The sequence below is a fragment of the Salmo salar genome, chromosome ssa13, assembly GCF_905237065.1.
Source record: "Salmo salar chromosome ssa13, Ssal_v3.1, whole genome shotgun sequence".
In the NCBI taxonomy this organism is placed as follows: domain Eukaryota; kingdom Metazoa; phylum Chordata; class Actinopteri; order Salmoniformes; family Salmonidae; genus Salmo; species Salmo salar.
The window spans coordinates 99,157,011-99,183,652 of NC_059454.1; the positions used below are offsets into that span (position 1 = coordinate 99,157,011).

At 41.8% G+C, this 26,642-nt stretch overlaps 1 long non-coding RNA gene across 1 annotated transcript in view; it reads left to right on the forward strand.

Annotated features, from left to right (window-relative positions):
- Positions 1-25,848, forward strand: part of LOC106568374 (uncharacterized) — a 112,114-nt gene extending 86,266 nt beyond the window's left edge. Inside the window, exon 3 of the long non-coding RNA XR_001320274.2 lies at positions 25,663-25,848. This is a non-coding gene — a long non-coding RNA (uncharacterized lncRNA). The remainder of the gene's footprint in view (positions 1-25,662) is intronic.
- The last annotated feature ends 794 nt before the right edge of the window (positions 25,849-26,642 follow it).

Sequence of the window (26,642 nt, forward strand, 5' to 3'; positions counted from 1 at the left end):
AGGGTCCAGTAGGCAGCTGAAAGATTTAGAGGCCATGACTATTTTTGTGAATGTGTCAAGAGATACAGGATTAAAAAACTAAAGTGTCTCAATTGATCCTTGGTCTTGGCAGTTCTGTGCAGACTCAGGACAACTGAGTTTAGGAAAAATATGCATATTCAAAGAGGAGTCCGTAATTTGCTTTTTAATGATCATGATCATTTTGGCGAAGAAGTTCATGAATTCATCACTGCTGAAGTGAAGGCCATACTTTTTAGTTCACTTTGCAACAGTATAAAAAATATATTTTGTATTGTTTTTATTCTCCTCAATCTGGTTGGAAAAGTAGGCTGATAAAGCAGCAATGAGGGCTCTTCAATATTGCATGGTACTGTCTTTGTAAGCTAGTTGGAAGACTTCCAGTTTGGTGAAGCACCATTTCCATTTGCTTCAGGGCTCAAGTATTTTCTGTATACCAGGGAGCTAATTTCTTGTGACAAATGTTTTTTGTTTTTAGAATTGATAGTCGTGCGACTGCATCTAGGGTATTACACAAGATTACGTTTAGAACCTCGGTTAGGTGGTTAACTGATTTTTGTACTCTGACGTCCTCGGGTAGGTGGAGGGAGTCTGGAAGGGCATCTCGGAGTCTTAGCAGATTATTTGTTGTGATTGCAAACGTAATCAGGTGGTGGTCCGATAGTCCAGGATTATGAGGAAAAACATTTACATCCTGAATATGTATTCCACGGGACAAAACTAGATCCAGCGTATGATTGTACATAGGTCCCGAGACATGTTGGACAAAACCTACTGAGTTGATGATGGCTCCGAAAGCCTTTTGGAGTTAGGCTGTGGACTTTTCCATGGGAATATCAAAGTCACCAAAAATTGGTATATTATCTGTCATGACTACGAGGTCCGTTAGGAATTCAGGGAACTCAGTGAGGAACACTGTATATGGCCCAGGAGTCCTGTAAATAGTAGCTAGAAAAAGTGATTAAGTAGGCTGCATCGATTTCATGACTAGAAGCTCAAAAGACGAGAACGCAGCCCTTTTTTTATTGCTGTCGTAAATGTTAGCAACACCTCCATCTTTGTGGGATGGGTAGGGGATATGGTCACTAGTGTAACGAGGAGGAGAGGCCTCATTTAACACAGCAAATTCATCAGGTTTGAGCCATGTTTCAGTAAGGCCAATCACATCAAGTTTATGATCAGTGATTAGTTCATTGACTATGTCTGCCTTGGAAGTGATGTCCTATTTTGAGATGTGAGATATTATCATAATCTCTTTCAATAATGACAGGAATGGAGGTCTTTATTCTAGTGAGATGGCGAAGGCGTACACCACCAGGTTAAGTTTTGCCCAACCTAGATCGAGGCACAGACATTGTTTCAATGGGGAAATCTGCGCTGACTACACTGACTGTGCTAGTGGCAGACTCCACTAAGCTGGCAAGCTGTCTAAGAGCTGTCTGGTCTGCAACATATCTCATTGTGGAGCTAGAGGAGTTAGACACCTGAGAGCACCCCTCCAGCTTGGATCGAGTCCATCATTGCTGAGCAGGCCAGGCTTGGTCCTGTTTGTGGGGGAATCCAAGAAAGAGGGTCAGTTCTCTACAAATTCTGTTGGGAAGGGCAGAAAACAGTTTTCAACTAGTGATTGAGTTGTGCGAGTCTGCTGTAGAGCTCATCACTCCCCCTAACTGGGAGGGGGCCAGAGACAATTACTCAATGCCAACACATATTTCTAGTTAATGGGTTTCCATGGCCGAAAAGCTGCACTCAAGCTTAAGATCACCATGTGCAATGCCAAGTGGCATTGCTGTAAAGATTGCTGCCATTGGACTCCGGAGTGATGAATCACGCTTTACCATCTGGCAGTCCGACGGACGAATCTCGGTTTGGCAGATGCCAGGAAACGCTACCTGCCCCAATACATTGTGCCAACTGTAAAGTTTGGTGGATGAGGAATAATTACCTAGGGCTGTTTTTCATGATTCAGGTTGAGCCCCTTAGTTCGAGTGAAGGGAAATATTAGCTCTACAGGATATAATGATATTCTAGATGATTCTGTGCTTCCAACTTTGTGGCAACAGTTTGGGGAAGGCCCTTTCCTGTTTCAGCATGACAATTCCCACGTGCATAAATCAAGGTCCATACAGAAATGGTTTGTCGAGATCGGTGTGGAAGCACTTGACTGGCCTGCACAGAACCCTGACCTCAACCCCATTGAACACTTTTAGGATGAATTGGAACGCAGACTGCGGGTCTAATTGTCTAACACCAGTGCATGCTCTCGTGGCTGAATGGAAGGAAGACCCCGCAGCAATGTGCAAACATCTAGTGGAAAGACTTCCCAGAAGAGTGGAGGCTGTTTTAGCAGCAATGGGGGGACCAACTCCATAATTTTGAGATGAGATGTTCGACGCGCAAGTGTCCACATACTTTTGTGGACATGTAGCGTACATCTTCACTGAATCTAGATTTTCAAATTTCACAGTCATTCCATGTTTGCGTCATGCATTATATCATCCTGTAAAGTAAAGTACATTGTGTACATGCTCTCTTTTCTTTATCTTTACATTAGTAATTGTTGCATTAGATAGACAGGTTGACTTGGTTGATTTGATGAAAGATGATTCATATCTCTTTTGTTTTTGTTGGTCATACTTGCTGTAGTTAATGTTTAGGGTATTTCATGTTCATGTATTGCCAAAATAAGGGGGCATGCAGGAAACTTGCCAGAAGTGAAGATGGGTAATACAATAGCTAGCTAGCCATGGGCGATCGACACATTCACAGCTAGCTATGCTAGCTAACGTTAGTTGCTACTTGCTAGCCACAAGATTGTCACGTTTAACAGGGTGCAGTTGTCTAATATGTCAGGGTTGTTATAACGTTTTGAAAATGTCTGTGATAATCTATTCCCCCTATTCATGATGTTAGTGGCAAACGATGTCAGAACTCCGAAGGTTTTGCTAGCTAGCTAGCTACTGTATCTGTTTGCTTATCCCGGAAAGGCTGGCTGGAAGAGGAAGGGCTGGGGCAGTCCTATGTAAAACAATCGATCATGATTCATTCAATTTGAAATGGGGATATCCAACCAGCGTAGGGTGCAGCCTGGAAGTCTGAGGGCACACCTCCTTCATTATCGATGCTTCATGCTGACACATGAAAGCAGCCGTTCCAGACTCTCAAGTCAGGAAGAGTTTGATAGCTGGTGTCAGTAAGGAAACGCAGAGGGAATATTTCACCAACCATTCGAAAGTGTCTGATAGCATTCCAGTGAAACGTTAATTTGCTTGATTTTTAAACACAACATTTTCAATATCTCCTGTTGTTCGGCTATGTCTATTTTTCGCTTTTTCCTTCTGTCTCTCTCTCTCAGTCTCTCTTTATCACTCTCACTTTCTCTCTCTCTCTCTTACTTTCTCTCTCTCACATTCTCTCTCTCACATTCTCTCCCTCTCTGCTAAGCACTGACCTTGGGCCAGTAAACAGTGTTAGTGATGTATTGCAAGTGCAGAGGGTGAATAATTATCCTGAAGCAAGGTGGCCCCTCAACACAATGACTCTGAGCTGTAAATTTGGATTGGATTCATAAAATATGGATGCCATCTATCTCAATAAAGGTGTGATTTGAATATGGATATTATTATAAATGTGATTATGTGGTTTAACATGGTGATCATGTACATACATTAGGGTCCGAAATTATTGACACTGTTGATAAAGATAAGCAGTAATGACTGTATAAAATAAATAATTCAAATACTGAGCTACACTGAGTGTACAAAACATTAGGAACACCTGCTCTTTTCATGACATAGACTGACCAGGTGAATCAAGGTGAACACTATGATCCCTTACTGATGTCACTTGTTAAATCCACTCCAAACAGTGTAGATGAAGGAGAGGAGATAGGTTAAATAATTATTTTGGAACGCTTACGACACCTTGTAGAGTCCATGCCCTGACGAATTGAGGCTTTTCTGGAGCTGTGGAGTGGTTTAGGGGGTGGGGAGTGGAGGGGGAGTCTCGGAGGGTTGAGGGGAAGCTCTCGGGGGAACTGTGGGGGGATCTTGGATAGTTGGTGGCCTGGCAGTTGGGAGCTTGGGCCGGTGGCAGAGAGGTCGCTGGTTCGGGTCCCCAATTTGACTTGGTGGGAGATCTGCTCAATGTGCCCTTGGCTGGGGCGTTTGACCCTGGTTGCTCCGGTGGGTCGCTCTGGATGGGACTGTCTGCTAGATGACAATGTAATGTAAATGTTGAGCGGCTTCACTGAAGGTAGATTGTATGTTTTAAAATTCAATAATAATAAAAATAATAATAATAATAAAATCCTACATCTGTGTGAGTTTCAAATACTTCTATGTTTTCAAAGATGGTTATACATGCAACCAACTAAATCGCTTCAATCAACCATGTTGGTAGAGCCTAGGCCACAATTGATGATTTTCGATAGAGACCTCAATTTAAGCCAGAAGACAGTGGTTGGTAGTGGCTGAAAACATACACACAAAATTTGTCAAAGATGTCAAGACTGACAAACTGGAAAGATCGATGTACAATGCAATCACAACTAAAGACTGGGTGTATTACACCAAAATCTACAGGCACATTTAGAGAGTCTTCAATCAGCAAACTGAGATTCCTTGCTGAAACCTTTGTATTCTGAACACCTTGACAAGCTCAAAAGCAAGCTGCTGTAAAGGACAGATGTAATGCCAATCTATCGAAAATGCAAATGCAACTGCCATATACATTTTACAGTCTTGGCTTTAACTGACTAATCCCAGGTTAGACATTAATCACAAGCAATCTTGCTTTTCATAATGGTTTATACAGAAAGGGGGAAATTGAACAATGTCTGCCATAATGGCTACACTGATTGCCATTTACTTTTCTTGCCTAGCAAGTCCCATTTCAATCTTATGAAATCATCAAATATAGTGAAAGATGAAAAAAAAAAAAAGATTGAAGAAAATTGAAGAGTCTAGATGGATAGAAGATACTGAACGTGACAATTAAGTGAAGTTACGCCAGGCAAAATGCCAACAATGAGGGTTGGGTTTGCCCCCACTGTACTGCTGCCAGGTAGCAGATAACAACACATCTAAATCTCCATTCTAAATGTCAGCTTGCAGATGTGGCAATCTGTGTCGTGACATGAGGTAAATGAGAGGTTTAACAGTGAGAGCCAGGTAAGATCCACTACAATGGGACAGCTTAGTGCCAATCTGCTGTTCCATTTTGATAAATGGTGAGCTATCTATATGATAGCTCTGTGTAATTGATAACATGTGTACTTGAAAACATGGCTCTTGGATGAGTTTCATCTCCAACACAGGAAGGAAGCACACTTGCCTGTGATAGCTATCATGATGTGCTACCTGTCCCAGACCTGCTGTTTTCAATTCTCTAGATACAGCAGGAGCGGTAGAGATACTGTCAATGATCGGCTATGAAAAGCCAACTGACATTTACTCCTGAGGTTCTGACCTGTTGCACCCTCGACAACTACTGTGATTATTATTATTATTTGACCATGCTGGTCATTTATGAACATTTGAACATCTTGGCCATGTTCTGTTATAATCTCCACCCGGCACAGCCAGAAGAGGACTGGCCACCCCTCATAGCCTGGTTCCTCTCTAGGTTTCTTCCTAGGTTTTGGCCTTTCTAGGGAGTTTTTCCTAGCCACCGTGCTTCTACACCTGCATTGCTTGCTGTTTGGGGTTTTAGGCTGGGTTTCTGTACAGCACTTTGAGATATCAGCTGATCTAAGAAGGGCTATATAAATACATTTGATTTGATGATTCGATTTGATGATGATCGTTATTAAGAATCTCGGGCAGCGAGAAGCTAGAAGCCATCTTGTCTCTCCTGTGTCACCCATGCAGGTGAAAATAGATCCTTTAAGATTACAGGCACATTATTTTATTTAACCTTTATTTAACTAGGCAAGTAAGTTAAGAACAAATTCTTATTTACAATGACAACCTACAAGGCTATTGACAAACCTTTGAGGAGCAGAGGGTTCCCCGAGATATAAAGTTCACCTTATATAATGCCTGGCCTGGTTGTTATCAGTCCTCTCATCATCATCTTTTTGCTAGAAAAAGTTTGATAGCTTTTAAAGCAACATTACTCTCTCTTCTCAATTTGCGAAAACTTCTTTTGTGGGTAAAAGGTAACTGGAAACATGTTTTATAACGTTCAAGTTTAAAACACCTTAGCATTCATTAAAGGCACCACAAAGGCGTTACATATACAGTCAGCGTATGTCATTCTTCAAGGAATTGTGGGTTTGAAGTTGCCTACAGATGACGCATCAACCGACCCACTGACATGGACGGAAGAATGGACTCAAGGTGTTGTGGACATCAATAAAACATGAGGTGGAGGAACCTAACGTCTTTAAAAACCTTGTTATTTATAAATGTAGTCCGCTTCAGCATACTCAGAGATGTAATCTGGGGCATACAAAAGCCCATGATCTATGCCTTTCGACTTATCCCATCTCAGAGGGCTTAAGTCGGCAAAGGAGGAGAATGGGGGAGACATTCGTAGTGTAGTTAATTAATTGCCCAGTTGTGTGGGAGCTACAACCATTTCCTATACCCTCAGCCAAACCAGTGCCACTTCACAGAGCTATTCAAGGGTGAGGTGATATTGATTTTTTTTTTGAAGAAATCCATTTATTATACGATTGCCAGGCCCAAGGTGGCTTAAAGGGCAGATAATTGATATGTATTAGAAATACTAAACCCCTTTGTAAAGTCAGAGGGGGGGGGCTGGTCTGGCAACTCTTGAAAGGAGATGAAAGTAAGTTGGTAGCAGGACACTCTTTAAAGTCTCACTCTCATCTTCTGAGAAACCTGTTTCAAAAGTGTACAGATTAAGTGTGAAGTCCTGTGTTATCGCACATTCATAAAAGATAAAGCTAGAAACATTCACAACAATTGACTTTAAGCCAAGGCCTACACATGAGGCCAAGACTATTCCATATCATAAGTATTCCTAGCTGACATTGTGAGTCCCTACTTCTAGACTATTCCATCCCATAAGTATTCCTAGCTGACACTGTGCTTCCCTGCTTCTTTAAAACATTTATTCTGTTTCCCTTCATGTGTTTCAAGACTATTCCCATGGCAATCAAGAACGAGAGACACATTCACTGAAAGCATGCTTTTGTCAACTGATGTCTGTTGGGACTATACTGGGTGAGAAAACCGAAGCTTTCTCTTCTTTCAGCATAATGTACCCTGTACACTTCACTTCAGTCAGATATTTATGAACAATATCTTTGGCTGGGCTTTAACAGCTTATCTCTATGCTATTTTGAACAGTTTAAAGAATTTGACGGCTGCCTACGTAGGCTTACATTTGAGCATACCAACAGTAATGGTAAGAGCAACAAATTCATCACACCCATATTATAGCTCCATTAATATGGAATTCAATAATATCTTAGATCCTGCAGCACAAGATGAGTCACTCCCTCCCATAATGAAGCCTCTCTCAGCAGAGGCAGAGCCACAGGGAAGTAACCAGTAGGAAATAGTACAAGTCATTAAGTGAACTCTCTTTGAGTTACTGTTCAGTTTGAACATCTTGGCTCCTAACACCTGACCCCTGCCCACTGATCCCTGACAAACCCTCTCTCTGTTCTGTCACTGCATCCCAGCGCACCCCTGCACCAACAGGCACTCCAACAGACACTCCAACAGACACACCAACTGACACTCCGACTGACACACCAAATGACACTCCAACAGACACTCCAACAGACACACCAACTGACACTCCGACTGACACACCAACTGACACTCCAACAGACACTCCAACAGACACACCGACTGACACACCAACTGACACACCAATTGACACACCGACTGACACTCCGACTGACACTCCGACTGACACACCGACTGACACTCCGACTGACACACCGACTGACACTCCGACTGACACACCGACTGACACTCCGACTGACACACCAACTGACACTCCAACAGACACACCGACTGACACACCGACTGACACACCGGCTGACCCTCCAACTGACACACCGACTGACACTCCGACTGACACTCCGACTGACACTCCGACTGACACACCGACTGACACACCGACTGACACACCAACTGACACACCAACTGACACTCAGGAAGGGGCCAAAAGCTCAAGAGAGAAGATTTCACAGCAGGACAGACAGCGGTATGTTATTCAGCCTCTTTTTCATCAATAAACGGCACATTGATATTCCAGGCACATTGCACAGTGTGATAATGATGGATACAAACTGACAACGGAGGTCTGTGGTGTCATTTGTAATTGGTCGGTGCGTGGAGATGTTTTCCGTTTACCGTTGGGTCCCACGAGATGGCTAATCAGATAGTGGACCAGCAGTAATTATGTCTGCCCACCTACGGTATGTAGAGAAACATGGCACTGAAGAATCAGCTCGCTCACTCTCTCTCATCTCATTTCATCTTACCAGAGAGGAGTGGAGATGCTGCTGTAATCAACTAACCTCATTCATATGTGGCTCCCTTTATTCTGGGGCGCTTCGCCTTGACACCTGCCTTGACTGTGCTGCATATTACATTCAATTATCGTTCAACAGTGGGCTACTGCAAAATCAAAGCTTGAGGAATATATGAATATATCAGTAAGTAAACACAAGTCTTAATGCTATTAGGGTAATATCAATACCTGTAAACTCAGCAATTATTGTTATACATGATAACAATGTCATGTTCATTTAAATAGGGAAAAGTGATATTACCATTTGCTCTCTGAGAGGAAAACCAAGGACCATGTCTTTTGAAAGTAAATATTAATGTATTTTGAAAGTCATCACTTATGATGTAAAGATAAACATTACCAGTTATGTTATTATAAACAGGGTAATCAATAGCACACATTTTAAAGCAGCATTATGTAATATTTTTGCATTGCCATTTCAGAAAAAGTCCTCAATATATCTGCAGTAATAGTGGAATGATAATGTTTCACAATATTGCATTCTGATGGTACAGCCTTACAATTTGTCAACCAAAGACTGTCTGAATGGACATGTAAATTCAGATTCTTTCGTAGTACTGCCAGACGGTGAAGCGTGATTCATCACTCTAGGGAACGCGTTTCCACTGCTCCAGAGTCCAGTCCAAGGCATTACGCATGGTGATCTTAGGCTTGTGTGTGGCTGCTCAGCCATGGAAACCCATTTCATGACAATGCTGATGAACAGTTCTTGTACTGACATTGCTTCCAGAGGCAGTTTGGAACTCGGTAGTGAGTGTTGCACCCGATGACAGATGTTTTTTATGCGTTACATGCTTCAGCACTCGGCAGTCCTGTTCTGTAAGCTTGTGTGGCCTACCACTTCGAGGCTGAGCCGTTGTTGCTCCTAGACGTTTCCACTTCACAATAACAGCACCTATAGTTGATCGGGGCAGCTCTAGCAGGGCAGAAACTTCACGAACTGACTTGTTGGAAAGGTGGCATCCTATGACGATGCCACGTTGAAAGTCACAGAGCTCTTCAGTAAGACCATTCTACTGCCAATTTTTTTCCCTGTGGAGATTGCATGGCTGTGTGCTCAATTTTATACACCTGTCAGCAACGGGTGTGGCTGAAATAGCGAATCCACTAATTTGAAAGGGTGTCCACATTCTTTTGTATATATAGTAGCTCTCACCTGGATTCATCTGGTCATTCTATGTCATTGGAAAGAGCAGGTGTCCTTAATGTTTTGTATACTCGTTGTATAGTGCTGCTTTTCACATACAGTAATCTGATGCATAATTCTAAAAAGGTACTGTAGGCACATCACATTATTGCTTGGTGCAGTATGCACAGCAGCAGATGCCCAATTTTGGAAAAATATTCAACAAGAACAACCCATTAATGTTAGATTCATAGTGCACAGGCTGCCTTTCACATTTTCTGCTTGTTGTAGCAGAAAATACATTGGTATTAAAGCACCATTGGCACATTTACTCTCTATATGAAGGCACTTCAATGCCGCTCAGAGACCCATTTCATCAATTTCGTTCACAGTTTTACTGTGTAGGTTTCATTTTCCTGACACGTTGAATAGCCATTGCAGTAAATTTGATGCATTGAGCCTTGGACTGAAATCAGTAAAGGTAGCAGATGTATTTGGTTGACTTTGCTAAATATTCTGATTTTAATTATTCTGCTTTTTAGGGGGGGCAGTGTTGATGTGGGGTTAGGATTACTCCTACTGGGTAAATTGTGCATCACAGACTCTCATCTGCATAATCTGACCGGTCTACTGGGAGAAGCTACTCTTCATGCAGATCACAGATGACCAAAAGTAATTCATGCAAAAAATGTATATCCAGATAGAGAGAGGAGGGGGGTGGAGAGGGAGAAGCAAGGCAGAGAGAGAATTAGGGCTCCTTCTCACTGGGGTGGGTTTCTCTCACTCTAAATCAGTGATAAGTGGAGGAACATCAGAATGCATAGGAGGATGTTTCAATCAGGGGGCCTCATAGATTGAAATGATATATTCAACGAGTTTAATAGTGTACAGTATGGGCCATTAGACTGCATTTAAAATGCAGGAGCAAAATATGCATTCCATAAAGCAGGTTTCCATCCAACCATTTTATGTGAGTAAAGTACGTCAGATAGGCCTGATGGAAACAAGATATTCTTCAGTAAACTGTCCAAATGTCGCCAAAACAAAATACATTAGACAAGGTCAGGTCTTTTTGTGTCAGTAAAATGAATAATGCGAAAAATGGCGGTGGAAAAGCTTTTTTGACATGTCTGGTCCTCCCACTAGTCCGGGAAAGCATGCAGTTTATTAGGCTACAGATGAAACAAGTTAGGAACTTCCCAAGGTGGTGAAAGTGCAAGGTGATGAGCTTGACGCTCCTTTCCAATAAAAAATGGAGGGACTTATTCTGGTGACATGACCGTCGATGCTTGGCTGTCGTTTGACAAACAAAAATATTGCTCTTTCATCTATAATAATCTCATCATGTATGCTATACATGCACTCTTGCCAACAGCATGGAATGCACGTGTCAATACCGAGCCAGAAGCAGAGTGGGCACACTCACTATGGCACATTTTCAGAGTAGAGTTGAAAATGCATTGGAAGCCCATTTTATTCGGTATATGGGAATTTAACTGCACACAGGTATTTATGTGCACTACGTCATCACGCACAGCCTTATCTGCAACAAGTCAATTTGATGGAAATATCTCTGGCAGCAGAACATGCTTATTGTTTTTATGTAGATTTTGGAGTACTTGCATGAAAATATCAACAGTTAGACAGAAACCTAGCTATAGATACGACTGGCTCATAATAAAACATACTCATGGGTTTAAGGACAGGCCATGAAATGGGCTTAGAATATTTATTGAGGAAACCGATGTGAGAACGTGGATTCAGTGGGAAAATGAGAATGGAACGGATGATTGAGGGGGGACAGAGAGAGATGGAAGGCCCTCGGCAGCGGTGGAGCCATGGCGTCCGGGATGTTTACGGACTGCTTCTGGACCCCCCCACCCCTCCCAGATCTTCTGTAGCCAGGAAATGGTCCTGTCCAACAGCACTAGAGGCCTGCCTTTGCATGCCTCAGAGGCATGAGAGGAGAGGGGTTCTGTAGATTGGCGGGATGGTGGAGGCCCCGAGCCGTCCATGCATGCGGAGAGGGGCGGGACAGCTGGTGAGCTCAGGCGGGCAGGGCGGTGGGAAGATCGGCATGGAGGCCAGCCACGGCATTCTGGTTCTTTGAGGCCTGGAATTGTGGCAGGGCACCAAGACAACAGACCGCAGACATCTGGTTAGAGTGGGTGTCCCCATGATAATGGAGAATCTGGGACTTGGTCTGAAAACGTGGTGGAATCTAAGACAGTGAGGTCAAGCTCCATTGTAAACGAAGTAAGCTACCTTAAGTAACTAAGTAAGCTTTTGCTACAGCAAGGCTTGTCACGCAGTGTCTTGCATGCAAGACAAAACAGAGAGAAGGAATGACTGATCAGGTTTAAGTAGGGTGGTAATGCTGATTAAGGAGGGTGAGAACAGGTGTTAAGGCTGATTAGCAGTTAGTAGCAGCTGGAGTTTGTTTTAGGTGTTACGTTTAAGGCAAATAGTTAAGCGTTGCAAACATTAGTTGAGGCTGATTGGCAATGGTTAGCAGCTGGTGCTTGTTGAGATGCTAGGGAGCTGCGTTCAATGCAACTAGTTAAGTGTTACATTCAAATCTGGTCCTTAACACCATTAATGGTGTTTTACTGTATTGCTGAGGGAATGAATATCACATTTGAGAGGTGATGGTCCCGTGTGGCTCAGTTGGTAGAGCATTGTGTTTGCAACGCCAGGGTTGTGGGTTCGATTTCCAGTACGGAGAAAAAATGTATGAAATGTATGCATTCACTACTGTAAGTCGCTCTGGATAAGAGCATCTGCTAAATGACTAAAATGTAAATGTGATCTAAGCTTATCATTGGTCACATGCTTTGAGTCTATATGCTCTGTTTTTTTGAGGGAAGTTCTGTTTAGCCTTTCAGTGTTCCAAATGGCACCCTATTCACTTTATAGTGCACTACTTCTGACCAGAGCCCTATGGTCCCTGGTCAAATGTAATGCACTATATAGGCAAAAGGGTTTAATTTGGGAAACACATGGAATCCACAGGGTGTGAACAACAAACATATTCTTTATATAATATATCCAGCATTGTAAATCCTACTTATTTACTATGTAAATGTACTTTAGCTCGGCTCGTAATATGTTAGCTTAGGGAGAGTTATCACAAAGCTGCAGTATATCACGTGTGGGGATAGAGAGAGAGCGAATGGTTAAGAACAATTGAGAATGATAGTGAAAGGAGAAAGGCAAGCACTCCACAAGAGTGAGAGAATCCCTTGGCATGGGGTCCTGTCAGTCACTGGGGGTCTTTAGCAAACTACCTCATGAGTATTTGTATGAGTGGGGACTGTGGAGGAAAAATTAGAGGGTATGGGCCTCCAGATAGGTAACCTCCAGTTAAAATGTGTGCCATTTAACTGGTGTGGAAAAGTACAGTACTTACACTTAGCATATTCCTAGTTCATTAGCTGCAGGGACAAGGCAGGGAAGAGATGCCTGGTTGCCATTACAAGACTAAAGACATACCTGCTGCACTACATACTTACTGTACACGTTTTGTAGAACAACTGTAAGAAGGTCACTTCTGGTAACTTTTTAAAAGGACGTTCTACTCCAAAATGCATAACAATTTAATGATGTTGACACCATCTGAAATATAACTGATGCTCGCCACTGAACTGTTGGGAGATGACGAGGAGCAAGCAGTGGCTGTGCGCTTGTGGCTCTCATTCAAGCCACTGCTCCCTCTGTTTGCAAAAAATATATGTTGTAACTTGCCACTCTGATCTTTAAGGGATAGTGCAAGATTTTGGCTATGAAACCCTTTTTCTACTTTAACAGTGTCAGATGAACTAACTAATGGATGCCATTTTTATGTCTGCGTGCAGTTTGAAGGAAGTTGAGCCATTACGAACTAGCGGTAGCACTGATAGGTTTGGATTTCTGAACTTTAAATGTTATTAATCATTAGCTGTAATAGAGACCTGAGGCGTATATAGTGGGTGCAATTAAGCATGGAATGTACTGAGTGTAGGGAAAGCGATCACGTGGCAGGAATTGATAAGGGGAGAGAGCCATGGATTAGTGATGAAGGGGGTCGAGGTCAGGTCAGGTCACGTTAAGGGAGAAAGAAAAGTTTATGGCCCGTATCACTTAGTTTTCTGCCTAGCAATAAAGATGCAATGTTTGTTCAGATGTGTAGGAGGAGACTCAGCATATAAAAAGGGTTAAATATCAGTGCTTGTGTGAACAATGTCTTTGTCTAATGCAGCTGTATTGATCCTCTGGGAAGAATAAACTTGGTTTGAGCTTTCATAGTGTCCATTGCGTTTATTAGAACCTAACAGCACAATGACTGAAAGTGTTTGGTAATAGCTAGCATGCGTTGACTGGAAGTCTATGGGAACAGCAAGCATGCTAGCTGTTCCAATAGACTTCCAATCATTGCACTAGCTTCCTTTAAACTGCATTCAGAGACATACAAATTGTATCCATTAGTTAATCTGACTCGAGGTAAGTAGAAAAAGGGCTTTGCACTATCTCTTTAAAAACACATCTCGGGGGAGCACCGCTGGTAAATTAATCTAGGGGAAACACAACATGTTCAACTTAGTGTGGTCTAGGAAAAAGGCCTATGTCAATAGCTTTATTCTGAAAATCCTGCTGTACTCTATCCTGAGTTAATGGCAATACTTACATTGTCAACATCGTGTTCTGGTCATTTAAGGCAGTGATTTATGCTTGCTAAATTACATAATGTTTTGGGATTTTTAAGTCTTTTTTCTTGTCCAGGACTGAACTTTTCAAGTTGTGGGGGAACCCTACATTATTGATTTCTTGGAAAGGCAAAATAATAAAATATAATATTAAATTTTTCTGTTGAAACATCATGGTGGTGCAGATTGTTTTCTCAACAATGAATTGAATTAACATTGACATCTGTATTGTTGTTCCCTCTGCAAACATCCAGTCTCTATCTGAAAATTCTCCATATGCAGAATGACATTTTCATAGTCATTTATACGCAACAGTCTGTGGAGTCATGATAAAGTAACTGCCTATGCTGTGAAGCAGAGCACTGTGTGCCACAGGGACTCTAGACTGAAAACGGTTGACTAGCTCCCTGTGAAGACAGAAGTCACAGTCTCCTTCAGTTTGAAAAAGGAAATGCCAGTGATTACACAGCAATCTACTGCATGGCATAATCCCCTTTTGTGCTGAAATCAGTCATGAAGTAGGGTCGAAGAAGTGACCAGAGAACTAGAAAACTAAATGAAACCATTTCTGTGAGAGAAATGTCTTGTCTTTTACATTAATTGACACCGAAAGTGTATTGATTTGAATAAAGGTATTTCAACCAAATGTGAATTTTCAAAACATCCTTGCTAATTAGTGTGGTTGATATGACTTATTCTGCAAAAACATTTAAAGTCAGACCTTCCTTCCTCATCTTTTATCAAAACTTATCCTCTGACCTATAGGTAACTGCCAAAATAAAGTAAATACTTTAGCTACAAAGAATAATTAAAGCAAGTGCTTCCACACACAGGTGTGGTTCCTGAGTTAATTAAGCAATTAACATCCCATCATGCTTTGTGTCATGTATAAAAATGTCCAGCTGCCCATTATTTTGGCTACCATGGCTAGAAAAAGAGAGCTCAGTGACTTTGAAGAGGGATCTCAACGGAGCATAGGGGGTTTAAAGTGTGCGTGGGTGGGTTGGTCGGTCACCAGATCTCAACCCAATTGAACACTTACGGGAGATTCTGGAGCGTTTTCCACCACAATCAAACCACAATCAACAAAACACCAAATTATAGATTTTCTCATGGAAGAATGGTGTTGCATCCCTCCAATAGAGTTCAAGACACTTGTAGAATATACACTATATATAAAAAAGTATGTGGACACCCCTTCAAATTTGTGGATTTGGCTATTTAGGGGGATCTGAGACAAATAGATCAAGATATATAAACATGTGCCCGTTATAGCACCACCGTGTGGTCGATATGAATGTTCTCGCATATGTTGAGTCTTGGCAGTGTTTGCAACATGTGTACCAAATTGTGTTACAATACGAATATCCTCAACTTATTTATATGCATGTATATGCCAGACCACGCCCATATGAATGTCTATTGGTCAATAGTAGCCATGTTGTTTTAAGTACTAATCTGGAAAATATTGTGTTGAGAAACATTTGTCCATAGATGCCACATATCACGGTTCATGCAGATTGGTCATTCGGTGCCAGAATAATTACATTTTAAGTGTTTGTCACAAAATTCAAGTATGGCAGAACATCCATCATGGCAGACCTTATGCTGCCCTACCAATCAAAAAGGCAGTAACTTCTCATTTGGTCGAAAATGAGTTAATGTCATTTTTGCTACATTAAGAACATGCTTAATTATGTGGACAAGTATCCCGCCTCTATTGTATTCTGTTTTGGAAAAAATGGGGGTCATGTTAGCAGTAACTGCATAAAGTTACTGTGAAACCATGGTAAATAAAAGCCATTTTTCTCAGTTCCACGCTATGAGCAGTTACTGCCTTTTTGGATGGTAGAGCAGTATGGGTCCCTGAGGTAAATTTGTTCCTCGTGAGGAGGGGGACCTATGTACCAAATTGCAAATGGGGTAAGGGGCGTGACCTTTCAAACTTTTCATTTTCAATCTTTTGTTATAGCGCCACCATCTGGCCAATCAGTGTATTTTTGTAAAGACGGATCTCTATGGCAACCCCATTCAAAATGGTATGGCCCCCTAAACTGGGTCTGTGCCTCACCTTGGCAACCCCATTCAAAATGTTATGGCCCCCCTAAACTTGGTCTGTGCCTCACCTTGGCAATCCCATTCAAAATGCTATGGCCCCCTAAACTGGGTCTGTGCCACACCTTGGCCACCCCATTCAAAATGTTATAGCCCCCTAAACTGGGCCTGTGCCTCACCTTGGCAACCCCATTCAAAATGTTATTGCCCCCTAAACTGGGTCTGTGCCTCACCTTGGCAACCCCATTCAAAATGTTATGGCCCCCCTAAACTGATGATTGACTAGAGTATAAAATCGAGCACACAGCCATGCAATCTCTATAGACAAACACTGAATGGCCTTACTGAAGAGCTCAGTGACTTTCAACTTGGCACTGTCATAGGATGCCACCTTTCCAACAAGTCAGGTCGTCAAATTTCTGCCCTTCTAGAGATTCCCTGGTCAACTGTTGGTGCTGTTATTGTGAAGTGGAAACGCCTAGGAGCAACAATGTCTCAGCCGCAAAGTGGTAGGCCACACAAGCTCACAGAATGGGACTGCCGAGTGCTGAAAAGTGTAGCGAGAAAAAATCGTCTGTCCTCGGTTGCAACTCTCACTACCGAGTTCCAAACTGCCTTTGGAAGCAACGTCAGCACAAGAACTGTTCATCGGGAGCTCATGAAATGGTTTTCCATGGCCGAGCAGTCGCACACAAGCCTAAGATCACCATGCGCAATGCCAAGAGTCAGCTGGAGTGGTGTGCAGCTTGCCACCATTGGACTATGGAGCATTGGAAACGCGTTCTCTGAAGTGATGAATCACGCTTCACCATCTGGCAGACCGACGGATGTCTGGGTTTGACGGATGCCAGGAGTACGCTATCTGCCCCAATGCATAGTGCCAATTGTAATGTTTGATGGAGGAGGAATAATGGTCTGGGGCTGTTTTTCATGGTTCAGGCAAGGCCCCCTACTTCCAGTGAAGGGAAATCTTAATGCTACAGTGTGTGTGACATTGACATTCTAGACGATTCTGTGCTTCCAACTTTGTGGCAACAGTTTGGGGAAGGCCCTTTCCTGTCTCAGAATGACAATGCCCCGGTGCACAAAGCGAGGTCCATACAGAAATGGTTTGTCAAATTTGGTGTGGAAGAACTTTACTGGCCTGCACAGAGCCCTGACCTCAAACCCATCAAACACCTTTGGGATAATTTGGAACGCCGACTGCGAGCCAGGCCTAATCGCCCAACATCAGTGCCGAGACCTCACTAATGCTTGTGGCTGAATGGAAGCAAGTCCCTGCATCAATGTTCTAATATCTAGTGGAAAGCCTTCCCAGAAGAGTGGAGGCAGCAAAGGGGGGACCAACTAAATATTAATGCCCATGATTTTGGAATGAGATTTTCGACAAGCAGATTTTACACAAACTTTTGGTCATGTAGTGTATGCCAAAGCACACTGATACTGTACTGGCGGCTCGTGGTGGCCCAACGCCCTATTATGAGACTTTATGTTGGTGTTTCCTTTATTTTGGCAGTTACAGTTGAAGTCGGAAGTTTACATACATTTAGATTGGAGTCAATAAAACTAGTTTTTCAACCACTCCACAAATTTCTTGTTATCAAACTATAGTTTTGGAAAGTCGGTTAGGGCATCTACTTTGTGCATGACACAAGTAATTTTTCCAACAATTGTTTACAGACAGATTATTTCACTTATAATTCACTGTATCACATTTCCAGTGGGACAGAAGTTTACATACACTAAGTTCACTGTGCCTTTAAACAGCTTGGAAAATTCCAGAAAATTATGTCATGGCTTTAGAAGCTTCTGATAGGCTAATTGACATCATTTGAGTCAATTGGAGGTGTACATGTGGATGTATTTCAAGGCCTACCTTCAAACTCAGTACCTCTTTGCTTGACATCATAGGAAAATCAAAAGAAATCAGCCAAGACCTCAGAAAAGAAATTGTAGACCTCCACAAGTCTGGTTCATCCTTGGGAGGAATTTCCAAACGCCTGAAGGGACCACGTTCATCTGTACAAACAATAGTACGCAAGTATAAACACCATGGGACCACGCAGCCGTCATACCGCTCAGGAAGGAGACGCGTTCTGTCTCCTAGAGATGAACGTACTTTGGTGCGAAAAGTGCAAATCAATCCCAGAACAACAGCAAAGGACCTTGTGAAGATGCTGGGGGAAATGGGTACAAAAGTATCTATATCCACAGTAAAACAAGTCCTATATCGACAAAACCTGAAAGGCCGCTCAGCAAGGAAGAAGCCTCTGCTCCAAAACCGCCATAAAAAAAGCCAGACTACGGTTTGCAACTGCACATGGAGACAAAGATCGTACATTTTGGAGAAATGTTCTCTGGTCTGATGAAACAAAAATAGAACTGTTTGGCCATAATGACCATCATAATGTTTGGAGGAAAAAGGGGGAAGCTTGCAAGCCGAAGAACACCATCCCAACCGTGAAGCACGGGGGTGGCAACATCATGTTGTGTGGGTGCTTTGCTGCAGGAGGGACTGGTGCACTTCACAAAATAGATGGCATCATGAGGGAGGGAAATTATGTGGATATATTGAACATCTTGAACAACATCTGAAGACATCAATCAGGAAGTTAAGGCTTGGTCGCAAATGGGTCTTCCAAATGGACAATGATTCCTAGCATACCTCCAAAGTTGCGGCAAAATGGCTTAAGGACAACAAAGTCAAGCTTTTGGAGTGGCCATCTCAAAGCCCTGACCTCAATACTATAGAAAGTTTGTGGGCAGAACTGAAAAAGAGTGTGCGAGCAAGGAGGTCTACAAACCTGACTCAGTTGCACCAGCTCTGTCAGGAGGAATGGGCCAAAATTCACCCAACTTATTGTGGGAAGCTTGTGGAAGGCTACCCGAAACGTTTGACCCAAGTTAAACAATTTAAAGGCAATGCTACCAAATCCTAAGTGAGTGTATGTAAACTCCTGACTCACTTGGAATGTGATGAAAGAAATAAAAGCTGAAATAAATAATTCTCCCTACTATTATTCTGACATTTCACATTTTTAAAATAAAGTGGTGATCCTAACTGACTTAAAACAGGGAATGTTTACTTGGATTAAATGTCAGGAATTGTGAAAAACTGAGTTTAAATGTATTTGGCTAAGGTGTATGTAAACTTCGGACTTCAACTGTACCTGTATATTGTCAACTCCTTTATAAATAAACTAAATTCACATAATGACATTTTACACAGCTCTTACTACTGAACCTGAAAAGACTATGTGCTTGTGCTGTAAAAGTCCAAGAAATACATTATCAACCAGCACAGACATACAGTAACTTTTGCAATACAGTAACTTTCTGCCAAAGTCTTTCGCTGTCTGGCAGATTGCTTGCCCTTCACATTCTGTTGCCTATAAATACTGTAATGTAATCTAATCTAATGTTGAGTGTTTTACATCTGCCATAGATTAAGTCTTGTTTAGCTGAGGTCAGTGACAGAGAAGAGTTCAACTGAGCTTGAAAGACTTAAAATGTCAAAGAAATTGACAGTAAGTTGAGAGGGAAAATAATTTGTGAATCATGAGAGAAGAAGGGATGTTGCTAGAACCCTCTCTCTCTCTCTCTCTCTCTCTCTTTCTCTCTCTCTCTTTATGAAGAGGTTTTCCAGAATGAGAAGTGGCATAATTATGCTATAATGGTCCCTTGGGGATTCCAAGGGTGACGTATAAGTGTCCTTATGGAAGAAATAGGGATAACACTGAGGAACACTTTGAATTAATTAACAATCAGTCATTATGCATACATTTCCTGAGGTGCACAGAAGCACACTACCCAGCTAACACACAGTATTCTGAGAACCATACAGTATGTTTCTTAAAGCTTGGTGAGAGTTTTGTTGTCCAACTGTTATTTTGCATACATCCTTCCCATAACTGTCTGGGAATGGTGCAAGATAGTTGCTTGACTTTGGAACATTCTCAGCACATTTAAGGAACTTGACAAAAAATGTATAAAAATCTTGTTATTTAATTACTTTAACAGAACGTTTACTAAAAGCTGAAACATGGTTACATTTAATCAAATGTTTGGTAGTGTTCTATGAACGTTCTCCAAATAGAGTGACATTGAGAATGTTCTCAAATAGTTCAGAGTATGTTCAGAGTATGTCTTGTGTGGGAATTTCAAGACTTTAGCATAATGTTTCCTACAGGTTTTTTCATTTTTCTATTTAAAGTAATTTTGTCAAATGGTTCAGAGAACTTTAAGACATAATGTTCTTCTGTAGGAATTTCAGTACTTCATCATAACGTTTCCTAAAGCTTTCCTTGTGGTTCTATTTAAAGTAATGTTCTCAAATTGTTCAGAGAGCTTTAGAAAATAATTTTATTCTGTGGGAATGTCATCACTTCCACAGAACATTCCACACAAGTTCCCATGTTTTTTTACTTAATGTCACATTTTTTATACATTCTGGGAACATTCCCCTAAATGGTGTCACATAAGCAATGTTCTCAAAACATTCAGAGAATGTATGGTTCTCTTTTATGTTAGTATTTGTCAATATTCTGGGAATGCTCTATATAATGGAATTCTACATTAACATGAATAAGCTCTAAATTCCTTTCTCAGAACATGAAGAAGAATTTCCATAAAAAAACTCAAGAACACTTTAGTAACGTTCTAAGGTTGCATTTACACAGGCAGCCCAATTCTGACATTTTCTTCACTAATTGGTCTTTTGACAGCAGATTTGTTGGTAAACTTTCCAAATGTTGACAAAACAAAATACGTTAGTAAAGGTGGGTTCTTTTAGTGTCAGTAAGATTAATAATGCACTGAAATGGTGACGGAAATGCCTTTATAAACAAATATTGATATAATAACCATCATATCGAAGTGAACTTGGTCACGTTTTGAGCTGTTGTGTCGTCCTCCCACTACGACTTGTCGGGAAAGAATGTTGTTTTAGGCTACAGATCAAATGCTACATGAACTTCACAGGGTGGTGAATATGCATGTTGTGATTGATGCTCCTTTCCAATAAATATCTAGGGTCTTATTCTGGAAACATTATGATTGACGCTTGGCTGCCTTTTGACAAATAAAAATAATCTTGCTCTTTTGTCCTTAATAATCTCATCATGTTGGCTATCCAACAGAGCGCACATGCCAACACCAGAGTGGGCACATTCGCAACACATAACTTATCACATGAAATTGGATGGAATCCTAGCTACTAGCTACTAATCCTAGTCATACACCTACCTGTGCCTAGCCCACATGGGCTTACAAGTTACTTAAAAATATATATGTATGCGTAAACAAATATTTCACCAAGCTCCATTTCTTGTGGCTCAGTGGACTAATTCCAGGGATAGAAAACAGAAGACCATAGGTTTGAATCTCACTGGTGCCATGTCAATATATATACTGCTCAAAAAAATAAAGGGAACACTTAAACAACACAATGTAACTCCAAGTCAATCACACTTCTGTGAAATCAAACTGTCCACTTAGGAAGCAACACTGATTGACAATACATTTCACATGCTGTTGTGCAAATGGAATAGACAACAGGTGGAAATTATAGGAAATTAGCAAGACACCCCCAATAAAGGAGTGGTTCTGCAGGCGGGGACCACAGACCACTTCTCAGTTCCTATGCTTCCTGGCTGATGTTTTGGTCACTTTTGAATGCTGGCGGTGCTTTCACTCTAGTGGTAGCATGAGACGGAGTCTACAACCCACACAAGTGGCTCAGGTAGTGCAGCTCATCCAGGATGGCATATCAATGCGAGCTGTGGCAAGAAGGTTTACTGTGTCTGTCAGCGTAGTGTCCAGAGCATGGAGGCGCTACCAGGAGACAGGCCAGTACATCAGGAGACGTGGAGGAGGCCGTAGGAGGGCAACAACCCAGCAGCAGGACCGCTACCTCCGCCTTTGTGCAAGGAGGAGCAGGAGAAGCACTGCCAGAGCCCTGCAAAATGACTTCCAGCAGGCCACAAATGTGCATGTGTCTGCTCAAACGGTCAGAAACAGACTCCATGAGGGTGGTATGAGGGCCCGACGTCCACAGGTGGGGGTTGTGCTTACAGCCCAACATCGTGCAGAACGTTTGGCATTTGCCAGAGAACACCAAGATTGGCAAATTCGCCACTGGTGCCCCCCTGTGCTCTTCACAGATGAAAGCAGGTTCACACTGAGCACGTGACAGACGTGACAGAGTCTGGAGACGCCGTGGAGAACGTTCTGCTGCCTGCAACATCCTCCAGCATGACCGGTTTGGCGGTGGGTCAGTCATGGTGTGGGGTGGCATTTCTTTGGGGGGCCGCACAGCCCTCCATGTGCTCGCCAGAGGTAGCCTGACTGCCATTAGGTACCGAGATGAGATCCTCAGACCCCTTGTGAGACCATATGCTGGTGCGGTTGGCCCTGGGTTCCTCCTAATGCAAGACAATGCTAGACCTCATGTGGCTGGAGTGTGTCAGCAGTTCCTGCAAGAGGAAGGCATTGATGCTATGGACTGGCCCGCCCGTTCCCCAGACCTGAATCCAATTGAGCACATCTGGGACATCATGTCTTGCTCCATCCACCAACGCCACGTTGCACCACAGACTGTCCAGGAGTTGGCGGATGCTTTAGTCCAGGTCTGGGAGGAGATCCCTCAGGAGACCATCCGCCACCTCATCAGGAGCATGCCCAGGCGTTGTAGGGAGGTCATACAGGCACGTGGAGGCCACACACACTACTGAGCCTCATTTTGACTTGTTTTAATAAGGACATTACATCAAAGTTGGATCAGCCTGTAGTGTGGTTTTCCACTTTAATTTTGAGTGTGACTCCAAATCCAGACCTCCATGGGTTGATAAATTGGATTTCCATTGATTATTTTTGTGTGATTTTGTTGTCAGCACATTCAACTATGTAAAGAAAAAAGTATTTAATAAGATTATTTATTTCATTCAGATCTAGGATGTGTTGTTTAAGTGTTCCCTTTATTTTTTTGAGCAGTATATATATATATATATATATATATATAATTCATTATCTATGTATTTATTTATATATACATATACAGCACCAGTCAAAAGTTGGACACACCTACTCATTCAAGGGTTTTTCTGTATTTTTACTTTTTTCTAATTTTAGAATAACAGTGAAGACATCAAAACTATGAAATAACACATATGGAATCATGTAGTAATCAACAACTGTTAAAAAAATCTAAATATATTTGATATTTGAGATTCTTCAAAGTAGCTGCTTGACAGCTTTGCACACTCTTGGCATTCTCTCAACCAGCTTCATGAGGTAGCCATCTGGAATGCATTTCAATTAACAGGTACCTTGTTAAAAGTTAATTTCTTGCCTTCTTAATACGTTTGAGACAATCAGTTGTGTTGTGACAAGGTAGGGGTGGTATACAGAAGATAGCCCTAATTGGTAAAAGACCAAGTCCATATTATGGCAAGAACAGCTCAAATAAGCAAAGAGAAATTACAGTCCATCATTACTTTAAGACATGAAGGCCAGTCAATCTGGAACATTTCAAGAACATTTCAAGTTTCTTCAAGTGCAGTTGCAAAAACCATCAAGCGCTCTGATGAAACTGGCTCTCATGAGGACCACCACAGGAAAGGAAGACCCAGAGTTACATCTGCTGCAGAGGATGAAGTCAATAGAGTTACCAGCCTCAAAAATTGCAGCCCAAATAAATTCTTCACAGAGTTCAAGTAACAGACACATCTCAACATCAGCTGTTCAGAGGAGACTGTGTCAATCAGGCCTTCATGATCGAATTGCTGCAAAGAAACCACCACTAAAAGAGGAGACTTGTTTGGGCCAAGAAACACGAGCAATGGACATTAGAGTGGTGGAAATCTGTCCTTTGGTCTGATGAGTCCAAATTTGAGATTTTTGGTTCCATCCGCCGTGTCTTTGTGAGACCCAGAGTAGGTGAGTGGATGATCTCTGCATGTGTAGTTCCCACCATGAAGCATGGAGGAGGAGGTGTGATGATGTGGGGGTACATTGCTGGTGACACTATCAGTGATTAATTTAGAATTCAAGGCACACATAACCAGCATGGCTACCACAGCATTCTGCAGCGATACACCATCCCGTCTGGTTTGCGCTCTGTGGTACTATCATTTGTTTTTCAACAGGACAATGACCCAACACACCTCCAGGCTTTGTAATGGCTATTGACCAAGAAGGATTGTGATAGAGTGCTGCATCAGATGACCTGGCCTCCACAATCATCCGACCTCAGCCCAATTGAGATGGTTTGTGATGAGTTGGACCGAAGAATGAAGGAAAAGCAGCCAACAAGTGCTCAGCATATGTGGGAACTCATTCAAGATGGTTGGGAAAGCATTCCAGGTGAAGCTGGTTGAGAGACTGCCAAGCTGTCATCAAGGCAAATGGTGGCTACCTCTTTATATGCTATGGTAGGCTACTAATACAAAATTCCACTGGCACACTGACTCACCCAATGATGAAGATAAAGCTATTGGCTATTCACCGGTGATGGCCAATGCACTCGTTGTGGCAATAGCTGGTCTCAAGATAAACTACTTTGTAAAACAGTGCTGCTGTTCACTCAAAATTGGGTGTTGTTGAGAAAATAAATATCTATTAGTTCTACACACAGATTAGTCTTTCCAAACTGTATGTTTTTTCCACAACTGTATTTTGAAATTTGCAAAAGGCAAATAGACAGCCGCAACGAACAATATAAATATAATCCATAAATGGCTGTTCCCATTCACGTCAGATTGGCAGTGATTGCTAGTGTTCGACTTTAACAATTCAAATTGTAAGAGGTTCCAAAACTCTTCCATGGATTATATGTCTATGGCCACAATGCAGCAAGCTGTATATTTGGCGCACATGCTGCCCAAATTGCGGCCTTCCTGACTGTAGGCTTAACGGTAACTGCCAAAATAAAGGAAACGCTTGCGTAAATGAGGGATATGAGGAATATGTTATGATGTGAGTTGCATTTTCCTGGCATAGTTTGGTCCACTTGTAGAATCTATGGCAAGGTGCATTGCAGCTGTTCTGGCAGCTCGTGGTGACCCAACACTCAATGAAGACACTTTATTTTGGCAGTTACCTGTATGTGCTTGTGATAAAACTTCATCTACAGTTATTCTTTCATAAACTATTGATCCTATGTGGTTAATTATGCTCTCTGGTGTATTTTGAACATTGAGAGTATTCTCCTGTGGTTGGATATTTATTTTTAATTACAAATGTTCCCACTTTTTCTGTCTACAGGCATGGACCCAGGGGCTCCAGCCATTGTAAGGCCCTACATTAATCAGTCCCTGAATACGACCATAATATAATATTCAATCTGACTCAATTTCCTTGTAAATGCTACAGACCCATGTAGGTAATATTTTATAATGTGTGTCACGTTCTGACCAGTAAAGGGGTTATTTGTTATTGGAGTTTGGTCAGGACGTGGCAGGGGGTGTTTGTTTTATGTGGTTCGGGGTTTGTTGGGTTATGTTATTATGTAAGAGGGGTGTTTGTTTAGAGTGTTCCGGGGTTTTTGGGCTATGTTCTTGTTAGTTTATTTCTATGTTAGTTCTAGTCGTTCTATGTCTATGTTTAGTTAATGGGGTTGACCTTCAATTGGAAGCAGCTGCTCCTCGTTGCTTCTAATTGAAGGTCTTATTTAAGAGGGGTGGTTTTTCTATGGTATTTGTGGGTAGTTGTTTCCTGTTTAGTGTCTGAGCACCTGATAGGACTGTTAGTGTCGTTCGTTGTTTTTTGTATACATGTTTTGTTTGTTTTTCCTTCTTCACATTAAAAAAATGAGTATACACGTTCCCGCTGCGTTTTGGTCTGATCCTTACGACACCCGTTACAATGTGATATATTCCCAGCATTAAATGATTGAGTTAACCTTATCTCAGAGCTGCACAGTTAGAAGCCAAGCATATGCTATGTGTATTGTGAATAACATTTACCACTAGAACATACATCAAATAATAATGAAAGGAATATTACTCAGAAATATGAGAACTACTGTTCGTATCCATTTTAAAGTAATTAGATGTATTACAGTTATGCAATAAGAATAGTATAGTATTTTATTAGGATGCCCAACTAGCCTCTCAAGGCAGTGGCTACTCTTCCTGGGGTCCAAACAGGAAACAAAACACAACAACTAAAATGCATAGTATACATAACATTATGTAATACAATACACAATGCAAAATACAGTACAAAATACATTACACAATACT